The following is a 12,509-nucleotide window of genomic DNA, read 5'->3' on the forward strand; positions in this document are numbered from 1 at the left end:
CTGTAATAATGACGGCAGTGTATCTTGACCCTTGGTGAAGGCTGTGGAGTGTATGTGAGAAGTCGGGGTAGGCATGCAATTTGTTGAAAGAAAGCAACTTAATATACTCAAAAGGGGGCTGAGGAGGGGCGTCAAAATCTGGCTGAGAGGAAGTATTCGAAGCATCTCAGGAGCATCTAAATCAACAGGTAGACTCCAACAGTGGTTTTTGGGGGATAGTGGAGACAGAGTTGGGGAGAACTAGGAGAGAAAGAGCTAGAAAATTACAGCTGCATGCACTAGTTAAGAGACTACCTTTCCTCTGGATATCTATTTCCCAATGAACACACCCTTGAGGGAGGGATCTGATATAGTGAATGAGGGAAGAGGTGAGTAGGTGAGAGAAGAAAGTTCTCTCTGATTCCACTCACTACCCCCAGGAAGGCTTCCTGACCTGAAGCAGGCTTGTAGGAAAGGGGTTGGTGACTGAGGACAGCACATTATATATTGAATGGACTGTACTGGATTTAGACTGTCTTGCTAAATCATTTTGGACATTTTTGTCATATAATTTAGATTTTTCTTGTCATTGACACAGAACAGAAAATCTATGGGCCCACCCTATATTTCATTCAGGGGCAGAAGAAGAGTTAAGTTCAAAAGCACAGTTTGGAAGGAACAATGGAAGAAAGACTAAAGTTCTTTTTTTATTTATTTTCTTTATCCATTTATTTATTGGCAGATACTTAGGTTCTTTCCATGTCTTGGCCAATGAAACCGGGAGCAGATATCTTTTTGAGTTAGTGGGTTTTGTTTTTGCTATTAAATTTTTTTTCAATTATAGTTTGCATTCAATATGATCCTGTATTAGTTGCAGATGTACAGCATAGTGGTTTACAGAGAGGTCTCCTGCTCTTGCAAATACCCACCTGGCTCCATACATAGTTATTACAATATTATTAACTATATTCCCTAGTGCTATAATTTATATCTCTGTGGTTATTATGGTTTTATTTTTCTTTATTTGTTGACAGTATTACATATGTCCCAGCTGGCTGAATAAGACATTTACCAATCTAATGATTGTATGAATGTCTTGCTTCTTATTTGAAAGTGCACTCTGCACTTTATAAAGATAATCTCATGAGTTAAATTGGTGCGTGTTTTTTATTATTATGACTGCTTTAGTAAAAATTGTCCACACCCAGGGCATAAAGAAAAGTGATAGATTTCAGTGCTGTTTTCTTTTCTTTTTGGAAATAAATGAAGAAAAAAAAAACACCCTCCTTTTTTAGTGGCCTAGTAACTGTAATGAAAACGCCAAGCATTCGTGGCTGAATGAATGCACGAGCAGCAGTTCCTTTACAAGTGAGAGAAAGGAAAGTTCAGTCAAGCATGACTGCCACGGTCTCCTTAATACGCTTGCAAAATGTGCAAGCAGACACCGTGTATTCAGATGGCTAACCCAGATTGAAGGTGAAGTTTTGTGGGTAAGAGTTTCCACAGGAAAAAATATCAAACCATTACACAGGATGCTTCAGAAGCCATGTGGAGAGAAGGAAATGCAAACTTGAGAGTTGGGTCTTTGAAGGGCTGTGCACCTGCTGTGCAGCGTTACTGAGGTGGTATGTCATATTTTACACATAGGAAATGATCAAATGGCAGATGGATATCTTTTCTAAAAATGTGTTTTAAAAAAATGGAGAATACTATCTTTCCAGACAGAGACAGGCTATATGGAACTTTGTTTTTCTCTAAAGTAAGAACAGACATTGATGGCATAGAAGTTACTAGTACAATGTACAAACGACCTGAAGTCAATGATGACTGAACTTTTAAATCATGTGTCCATTTCTGTAATTCTTAGATAGAGAGAGATTAACTTGGTTAGTATCTTCATTCTCAAAATCTACTGAAACTTTTTCACCAAGTGCTGGGATATTCTTATCTTCTATTCCCCTTCCGGTGGTTCTCAACCTTCCTAATGCCGCGACCCTTTAATACAGTTCCTCATGTTGTGGTGACCCCCAACCATAAAATTATTTTTGTTGCTATTTCATAACTGTAATTTTGCTACTGTTATGAATCATAATGTAAATATCTGATATGCAGGATGTATTTTCAGGGGTCGCGACCCACAGGTTGAGAACCGCTGCATCTATTTTAATTACCTGCTTTAGGGGAAAATTATTGAATTTGTTTACATAACACAAAAGAGGTACTTCATAGTTAAATTTCCCCTAATATTGGAATTCTACAGTAGAAACTGGAATGATGAATTGACTTTGTTGTCCATTTATTTCCTAAACATAGAGGTATCAAATGACAAATACCAGATAATTTTTATAAATCACTCAAAAAACGGGGAGTTAGTCATATCTATTATTTGTAAGTCATAGTCTACAAATGCACATGCCCTGAAATTTTTACTGATTAGACTGTAGAATCTTTCGGACAGGTACAACAGAGAGTGATTAAAAGGATGATCCCTGGCATCATATATATGTTCCATCAAGTAGTAACATTTGCAATTTAACCTCTCTGCATCTTAAGTTATTCAGTTGATATATAGGCATACTAATAATAATGCCTTCCATCAAGAGTTTTTTTGAAGACTATATAAGATAAGAAAATAGTTATGTTCTTCTCTGCTTTAGTCCCTTTGATGACTTCCCATTCCCTTCTGATAAAATCCCCAAACCTCAGAACGGCCTATAAGGCCTTACATAATGTACCTGCCTGTCCCTCCAGCTTAATCTTGTTCTATTCTATTCACTACCCAGCTGATAGACTTTCTTTCAGTTCCTCCAAAACAAATGATCTTTACAAATGCTCTTCTTTGCCTGGAATATATCTCTATTCACCCCCCCCTCCCCCCACACACACAGCACATGCAGCTGACTCCCAGTAGCCTTTCCTTCCCAGTTTAAACGTCACTTGTCACTTGTTTAAAGAGGACTCCTTTGATTTATCCATTAAAAACCATTCCTTCCCCTATTATTCTCAGGCATAAAATCGTGTTCATTCCTAATAAAACAAATGTTAGGTACCTTGTTTGAAATGAATGGAAAGATAGGAATCAAGCAGATGAAGAAGGAATTATTACTTTTATTACCTCTAGACAAATGTCAGACTATGTAAGCCATGGATAGATTTAAACTTCCCATAGGTTTACAGCTCGGAAGAGCAACACAGAACGTGTGTGTTGCAAGAATGAGGGAATGAAAGAGCAGGGCTCATGGGCCAGTTTCTCCTTCCAAATGCACTAAATAAACAAGTTACCATAGTATCACACAGGACAGTGAGTGTGTGTGTGTGTGTGTGTGTGTGTGTGGTGGGGGGTGGGAGTGGAGACGGGCAAAGAGAGATCAGGAGGGGTTAGAAAATCCTTCTACATGAAGTAAAGATTGGGAGTAGGGGGAAAACATTTTCTCCATTCCAAATTAAATTGTATAAATTTGAACCCTATACAATAACCATTTTTGAAGTTAATATCAGCAAATTCAAATTGTTTAAACATAACCATGCATGCATATGGTTTATGCACATGAAATATATAGATATGTTTGCATATATAGAAATATTATATTGTGTATGTAATATATGTGTCAATGTAGATGAACTTTATACATATAGTATGCAGGCATACCTCGTTTTGTTGTGCTTCATTTTATGCACATTATAGGCATTTTGCTTTTTACCAACAAAAGGCAAGACCCTCCACCAACAAAAAGAGTACAACTCACTATATTTTGACACTTTATTATGGTGGTCTGAAGCAGAATTTGCAGTATCTCTGAGATATGCCTGTACTCTACTATACATTATATGTACATGTCATACATATATCTGCGTGATTATTATTATACTAGTGGCTCGGTGCATGGATTTGTGCACATTGAAAGGAAAATAATTAAAATAAATATTTTAATATTGCTATTTGCCCTTTCTCCTTCAGCACCTGGGAGCTGGGTGGTGGCTCCATCTCCCACCACTGCCACCGCTGTTTGCTGTCTGTGGGGAGAGAGATAGAAATATCAATGATGAGAGAGAATCATTGATTGCCTCCTGCATGGCTCCTACTGGGGATGGAGCCCACAACCCAGACATGTGCCTTGACCAGGAATTGAACCATGACTTCCTTGTTCATAGGTCAAGGCTCAACCACTGAGTGCACCAGCTGGGCTTGCCTTATTTTAAGAACTCAATAGATACTAGCTATTGTGATGATTACACTGCCACTACTTCTGCTGAGAAAACATCCTTAATATTTGTATATTAATTTTTGATCTGGGCTGTGTAAGTTCCATTTCACAAGTCCATAACCTTGCTTCAAGATTCCCTCATATAGTTTATCTTTCACGGAGCATATTTTCAGGTAACGTCCCATAGTTGCAACCTCCACAGATCCTAAGGCATAACCTCAAGGAGAATAGGGTGAGTAGCAACTATGGCAAACTTGAAAGTGTACATCCTGTCCAAAAAGGGCAGCCAGTTTTCCAATCCCTTCAAACTTGCTTTGTGAAAATGTGATGTTAGTGCTGTCAGATATTGATTTTTTTCAAGAGAAGCTGGAAATCCACATCTATATATATAAAAGCCTAAGTGACCTACCAACCGAATGACGGGAATGACCAGAACGACCTGTCGCTATGATACGCACTGACCAGCAGGGAGCAGATGCTCAACGCAGGAGCTGCCCCTGGTGGTCAGTGTGCTCCCGCTCAGCTGACCAACCCATCCCGGTGGCCCTCCAGCCCAGCAACAGCCACTCACTTCCTCCGTAGTCCTGCAGGTCCAATCTCCAGAGAATGGGCCAGGCACCAAAAGACTAGCACCACCGGCCTCCTGAAAGTTGGCCTCAGGCACCATGGTCGCTTCCCTTCCCTAGATGCTCTGCAAGGAAGAAACAATATAAAAGTGGCCACCAGGTAGCTACGACAACCAGTGTGAATGTCAGCAGGATAGATCTGGATCCCTGGCTGGTAAGGGCATCTGACAGCCTGCCTGGAGGGCCAATCATGTCCTGGCTCCCCCTACCACCATCAGGACCCCACCCATGCACGAATTTGTGCAACAGGCCTCTAGTTTTAGTATAAAATCTTCTAAATTGGGGAAAGTAATTAAAAAATTGCTAAACTCTATGTGGTTTGAAAGATACTTGTACTTCATACTGCCCAGGGGCAGCTAGTTGGTGACCTCTGCTTTTATGGCAGTTGTCTGTGGTATGGGATTTCATCAATCCTTTGTTATTCTTTATTTACCTTTAACATAGATATTAGTCTGTGCTTTTCAAATTAGTTTTTTAAAAGTTGAATTTAATTGCTTTGCAGGAGATCTATTTCTAGCTGTTTTTTTGCATTCCAACCTCTCTATCTTCTGCTTCTCTAAATCCCTAACTCTTTATTTTCTTAATGTCAGAAGAGTTTTCAGGTATATTACGTTATAAGGGCAGAATTTTTAGCAAAAAGGAGAAAAAAAAAGAGCCGAACAGTATTTTCAAGTACAACACAAATAAATAGAATTTTGTGATGTGTTTGGTAAACTCAATTTTGGAAATATCTGAGAAAAGTGGACACAAAAAGTGGAGGCAATTATTTTACACTCAGTTGATATATTTCATCTATAAACCCATTGGGCAATAGTTCCACTTTCTCTTAAAATGATTTTTCCTTAAATCATAGAAAAACAAGATTAGCTTTTTATGTTAGCAGTGGTAGAAACTACTGGATGTCAAATTTCAGATACATGAACATATTGCAAACTATGAGAAAAAAGTACCACTGTGGCCTAAACTGTGTCATAACACTATTCACTTAGAATTTTTATTATATATTAACTAGAGGCCTGTTGCACGAAGAGATTCGTGCAATAGGCCTTCCCTCCCCTTGGCTGCTGGTACCAGTTTTCCTCTGGCACCCGGGACCCAGGCCTTTGCTCTGGCTGGGCTCCGGCCAGAGCCCCCGCCCCAGCCGTCAGGCTTCGCTGCTCTGCTGATCCCGGGGCCAGGGGGCCTCGCTGCTCAGCCGGCTTTGGGGCCGTTTGGCTTCGCTCCACCGCTTGGAGCCTATGTATGCAAATTAACCGCCATCTTTGTTGGCGGTTAATTTGCATATTGCCCTGATTAGCCAATGGGAAGTGTAGCATAGGTACGGTCAATTACCCTTTTGTCTTTTATTAGATAGGATGAAAATGCTTTGAGAATTAGACATAGATTTTTCTCACCAAATATCATATTGTTCTGTTTCCTTGCCTTTCTTCAAAAACCTAGTATAACAATTTTGAGGACATTTCAAATGATAATTAAATTCAACATGCATATCACTGTCAATGCAAGTAACTTAAGTGAAGTGACTTGATCAACATCTGTGACCAAGTTCATGAGCATGTAAGACAATCACAACTATGTCAGGACTGCTGCCTGGACAACAGCAATTCTCTTTAAGATAAATCACCATTTCAGAAGAAGTAAAGTCTAAAAATATGTGTTTCAACATCAATGAAATATTCTAATCTCTAGTGCCTATGTGGTTTCTGAAATATTAGTTTTATAGGAAAACTTAAGTTCACTTTTTTTTTCTGAATATCACTTAATGCTTTCTGAAAAACTTGTATTTTAAAATAAATTAATTCCAGAACATCACCAAATTTTAGTCAGTAATTCAGTTGATGGAATATTTTATACTGCTCCTTTGTCTGCTTCACAGCAGACTTTCACTAAGCTGTTTCCTTGTGGTGAAAAAGAGTTAAAGAGGAAAATCTTTCAAAGCAACTCTTAAAACTTATAACAGAGTACCAAAAGGAGTCACCCTAATGAATATAAGTATTTCAACTTAATAAAACAAACATTTATCTAAGGCCTTATGATAGATACTTCAGAAAATTAAAATAGTAATAAAGATTCCAAGTACCCATAATGCAAGGCAAACTGATCAGAGTACTCCAATAGAGGTAATGGTATACAAATAGTAATAAGGAAATATTCTCAATATCCACAATGCAAAGCCCACTGACAAGCCGAATAACAGTAAAGTCAAAGGACAATGGGAAAATCCAAGAGAGAGTATAATATGTGCCTGAACATAAAGCACATACATCATTTCACCCCAAAATTAGGCATTAGAAAAGCGGTCCTTGTGGGCAAAACATCAGATCTTCTCAGAGGCATCACCGCAGAATGCTTAAGGCATAGACTATTAATCCACCTTATCTGGGTTCAAATCTGATGTCTTGGTTCTTTACTGGCTAAGAAAGGATGTAATGATTATTCCTACTTCCCAGCCCTGTTGAGAGGATTAAGAGTTCATCCTGTGTAACTATACTTGATACACAAAATCTACATCACAGGATATCTACCTGTCTTCAGGGTTGGGGAGGTAGTATGAAATATACTTAGTCCTAGTGTAGGATCCATACAGAGGTCATCTGACAAAATTGGTTTAAAATACAAGAAGGCAAAGCTATTTAAAACAGATTAAGTAATAATTATTGGGGTATCACCCACAATTTTAAGTGTTCCATATTAGTGCAAGCCTTCTCTCTCTCTCTCTCTCTATCTCTCTCTATTTCTATCTCTCTCTTGTTAATCCTAACTGGAGAATATTTTTGCCATTGCTTTTCAGAGAGAGTGGAAAGGTGAGAGGGAGTGGGACAGAGACAGAGGAGAGAGAGAGAGAGAAACATCATTGTACACATTATTGATTGGTTGCTTCCCACATGCTTTCCTACCGGGTAGGAATCAAACCTGTAACTCAGGTATGTGCTCTTTACTGTGAATCGAACCTGAGACCCTTCAGTGTGCAGGTCGATGCTCTATCTGTAGTAGGCAGTTAGATAGACACGAGCAGAGCAAAGAGAATGGGCCAGGTACAGAGGTCACTAGGCAGAACATCCCAGACACCTAGCAATGAAAAAACCCCGGTAGAGCAGATATTGGACATATTCATTTCAAGACCTTGAACCTAGAACTTCTCTCCACCCTAGAATGCCTCTGGTCATCGAGGTGGGATTCTCCTGACCTTTCTCCTCTGGCATGTGGTTAGTCACGTGGTAGACCATCCTCCTTAGAGGAGAACATAGGGGCTGGAGGAAAGCCCCATCTAACTTCCATGCAAAAAGAGAAGACAACAGCACAGGCCCTGATAGGTCAGTCTGAAGAAGAAAGCAGTTAACTCCCTTCTAAGGGTTTAATAGGAATCCTAGCCCACTCCCCAGGGCAACTCTTTGAGCTGTCAGCTTGAAATTTCTCTTCGAGTGTACTTTCTCTTTACTTGCTCAAAAGATTTTCTCTAGTGAGTTTGAGTCTTGATTGAATTATTTTCTTAGCCAGAACTCAAGTACCAAGGTTGCTGAACTCAGGTTTGGTCTGATCCCACTGGTCTGACACTGGTGCCGTTCCTGCTGCCTACAACATATCCACTAAGCCACGCTGGCCAGGACAGTGCAAGCATTCTTTTAAAAATCATTCAAAAGCTGACCAGTATAGTTCGACCTATGAACCAGGAGGTCACAGTTCGATACCTGGTCAGGGCACATGCCCAGGTTGCAGGCTCATTCCCCAGTAGGGGGCGTGCAGAAGGCTGCTGATCAATGATTCTCTCTCATCATTGATGTTTCTATCTCTCTATCCTTTTCTCTTCCTCTCTGAAAGCAATACAAATATATTTTAAAAATCATTCAACAATCCAAAAACTGGTGGAGATAACTCATTTACATATTTAGGGTGAATGAGAAAAAAACAACTTCTTAATATGAAGCAAGTGGAAACACGGTTTGTAATAAAATTCCCAGTGACAGAATCATAAAAGGATTCAGGAAGTTATAGTGTCAAAAATATAGACAGATGTGAAGAAAATATGCTCTGAAAAAAACCCACTGATGATTCAAAATGTGGCTTTCATGATGAAGTCATTGATGTCAAGTTGCATGTTATAATTTGAATAAAACTTTAAAAAGTATAAATGGAAAAGGCAGTATTTATACATTAATGCATAATTTTACTTTTATATTTGTTTATCTAAAATGACAAATTAAGTATTAAGTAAATAATTAGATAAGTAGACATGACTATTTTCTCTATCTCCCTAAAATTTTATATTTGGCAAAAATAATAGTAGGCTTTCTTTTTGAGAACAATGAAGAGATTACTTTAAATTCTGTTGTGTAAATAATTCTGGGTATCAGTGATTCAGAAAGGCTTGAGAGGGAGGTGGGATTTGAACCTGTCTTGAAGAATCACTGGAGAAAAGAGAAGTAAATATATTAAGGGACTTCTATTTTCTAGGGCCTTAGATATGTAATCATATTGAATTCTCATAGATATTATTATTCCCACTTTACAGATGGGGAAATTGAGGCTCAGAGAAATTAATGAGTTTGCTCCAAATGCCACAACCCACACAATTAACTTTCAATTCCAGCACTGGGCTTTCCCTGAGAGGCAATCTCCAGCAGAGTGTGTATCTAGAAGACTATGTTGGACTTCTCTCTCCCTTACCGTCCTAATTGGTGTAAATTGCTCAACCTCTCTTAAGTTTCTTATCACAGGGATAATAACATCTTCTCTTCAAGGAGCTGTTGAGATAATTAAATGAGCTTTTACAAGTAAAGTGCTGGGAATAGCAACTGGCTCTTAAATGCTCTGTGGGTGTTAGCTTCCATGATGCAAGGAAAAGGTTAAGGAGGAAAAGGAGGGAGAGGAGGAGAGAAGCAGGAGGACTTTCAATCTCTCAGTTCCCCTCTTTCAGAAGCACAGGGCATTCTGGGTAGGAGGGGTGGGAGGAGCATAGATGCCAAGTCTGGCCAGGACAGAGGTCTGCCTGCTTCTTACTCAAAATGGAGGAGCCGGTGGGAGTGGGCATTTTGGGATAAATCCAGCTTAGATGAAGACTGCTGGGTATACATACTCCAATGGCCTTGGCAGTAAACAGATTTTCATACCTCAATTCTTAAATTAATTTTCCTATTTTGTTCCCTGAATGCCCCACTATGAAGGCTGCTACATAAATAATTTACAGCCTAGTTGTGTTCAATTTATCTACTGTTTATTATTTAACCTCTTTAAGTTTCAATTAAGCCTATATTTATAAAATTGGGAAAAAATTTCCAACTCATAGAGTTGTTGTAGACATACGACATAACATATATGTTAGATATTTGCCTAGAATCTGGTACTATTAATAAAAGGTTGTTTTGCCACATTTCCTTTGCCTTTTATTTTCCTCCATACACTAAGGTTCTTTTTTTAAAAATGTCTGTGGACAATTGGACTCTTTAAAAAATGTTTTCATTGATTTTAGAGCTAGTAAGGGAGAAGGATAGAGGTATACATACAACATAACATATATGTTAGATATTTGCCTAGAATCTGGTACTATTAATAAAAGGTTGTTTTGCCACATTTCCTTTGCCTTTTATTTTCCTCCATACACTAAGGTTCTTTTTTTAAAAATGTCTGTGGACAATTGGACTCTTTAAAAAATGTTTTCATTGATTTTAGAGCTAGTAAGGGAGAAGGATAGAGGTAGAAACATCAATCGGTTGCCTCCTGCACGCCCCCTACTGGGGATTGAGCCCGCGACCTATCAATGTACCCTGACCAGGAATTGAGCTGACCTGTTGGTTCATGGGTCCACTCTCAAAACACTGAGCCATACGGGCTGGGCATACTTAAAACCAGAATACATCTTATAACCAATGTATACATTCATTAGGGGAGCTTTTTTTCTTTTTTCACTTCCCGGAGCTATTATTAAATCATCAGTGTGCCTCACACAGCTCTGAACTTTATTTCCCCTCAGAGAAGACTAAATCCAGAGGCTGTATTGTATGTACTAAGCACTGTATTCTCAAACTATTAAAAAGTAAGTGCTCAATAAATTTTTTAAACAATAAATGACTGAATGATAACCAAGGAACTAAGATATTGTTACAAAGAGGCACAAAGTCCAAATTAGTCTACAAAATTTACTAAGAGAAGTAACTTGATCACACAATGCTTGATATTCTGAGACATATAACTGATGTAAGAGTTTTTGTTTATTTATAACCCACCGTATTCAAAAAGGGATGTAAGATGGCTCACACAGATAAAAATAAATGAAAAAGTATGTGAGAACTCTGAGAGGGAGAGAAAAAAAAGACCCAAAACAAAACAAAAAAAAAACAAAAACAAAGACAAGGGTATGGACTTAAAATGAATATGGGCTTAAAATGAAGTCAGGAAAGAGCAAATAAATAAAATTCTACAGGAATCCAAAGAAAAGAGAATTCCTGAGGTTTAGAAAATGTCAAGAAAACTTCCCTGGTGGAACTAGGATTTGCTCTGAAGTACTGGTTAAACACAGCCTTTCCCCCACCCCGCCTCGCTTGGTGCCAGCCCTTTCAGAGCCTGGGGAGCAGGAATTTTGATGAAGATGAGCCTCCCCAGGGCCTGGGCTCCTGGGAAGCCTTCCACATGCTGGATCTCACCAATTATCTCATTTTCATAATAAGTTCACCGCTTTCCCTAATGGCTCCACTTCCAACAACAGGTACCGGGGAAAGATCAGGACACTGCATCTTTTATGGGAGATAAATTCAGGTCAGTCTGTGAAGAGATGATTATTTTAAAAATAAAGCCCAGCCAGTGTGGCTCAGTGGTTGAGCCTCCACCTATGAACCAGGAGGTCACTGTTGGATTCCTGGTCAGGGCACCTGCCTGGTTACCAAGCCCATCCCCCCATCCCCAGTGTAGGGTGTGCAGGAGACAGCCAATCAATGATTCTCTCTCATCAGTGATATTTCTCTATCCCTCTCTCTCTCCCCCTTCCTCTCTGAAGTCAATAAAAATATAATAACAAATAAATAAATAAAAATAAGGAGTTGGCCTTTGAACTCAAGGCAAATAAGTGGATTTTAGAAACTCAGGTACAGGGGGTGGGGGTGGGGAGCACAGATTTTTTGTTGTGTTTGTTTTTGACCCTTTATTTGCTTTTGCTGCCTCCTTATGATCACTTCAAGAGCTATAACAATCTCAGGTGTGGGCAGGACTGGGGCATGGTGGTCTCTCCTCTCCAGCGCAAAAGTGAAGAAAGGGGAATTTAGAATTCAGAGGCTCTGTTTCTCAGGGGAGAGCGTTTCAATCTAAATTGAAAACCACATTCAGTCTGTAATGCTCTGTCTGCTCTGGCAAGTTGCTCTGCGTTCTCAGACTCACTCACCAGAAAATGGGGATCATCACCCCTTCCTTGCAGGGCTGACTTGCAGGAGAATCCTATGTAATGGGCTCGGCTTACTCGTTGGCACGGGGCGTGGTGAACAGATCCCGGGGCCCACGGAATGCACCTTGACTGGGAGCAGCCTGGGAAAGTGAGCGCCTTAGGTGAGTCTCAAGTTCGGGAAACGCTGAGGCCACCTGGCAAGGGCAGGAACACGAATGATCAGGGGTGGGGAGGTGCCGCCCCGCTGCCAAGCCACCCCCAGCAGGGCGTCTGCAGACACCCACCGGCTGGCAGGAGCGGGGGAGCGGTCCCGGGCATCCTCCTCCCGGG

The 12,509-nt window shown here is 39.8% G+C and overlaps 1 long non-coding RNA gene across 3 annotated transcripts; it reads right to left on the minus strand.

The window, feature by feature from the left end:
* Positions 1 to 3,966: 3,966 nt before the first annotated feature.
* LOC106726204 lies at positions 3,967 to 12,509 on the minus strand. Of its 3 annotated transcripts, XR_001362223.1 has the most exons (5): positions 12,464 to 12,509; positions 12,180 to 12,373; positions 11,449 to 11,538; positions 4,756 to 4,875; positions 3,967 to 3,993 (listed from the first exon to the last, which is right to left on the minus strand). It is a non-coding gene; the product is annotated as an uncharacterized LOC106726204 (long non-coding RNA). The 3 variants fall into 3 exon arrangements; XR_001362225.1 differs by lacking the exon at positions 11,449 to 11,538; XR_001362224.1 differs by lacking the exons at positions 3,967 to 3,993; positions 4,756 to 4,875 and adding an exon at positions 7,776 to 7,879.

This window comes from Myotis brandtii, unplaced genomic scaffold (genome assembly GCF_000412655.1).
Source record: "Myotis brandtii unplaced genomic scaffold, ASM41265v1 scaffold238, whole genome shotgun sequence".
In the NCBI taxonomy this organism is placed as follows: Eukaryota; Metazoa; Chordata; class Mammalia; order Chiroptera; family Vespertilionidae; genus Myotis; species Myotis brandtii.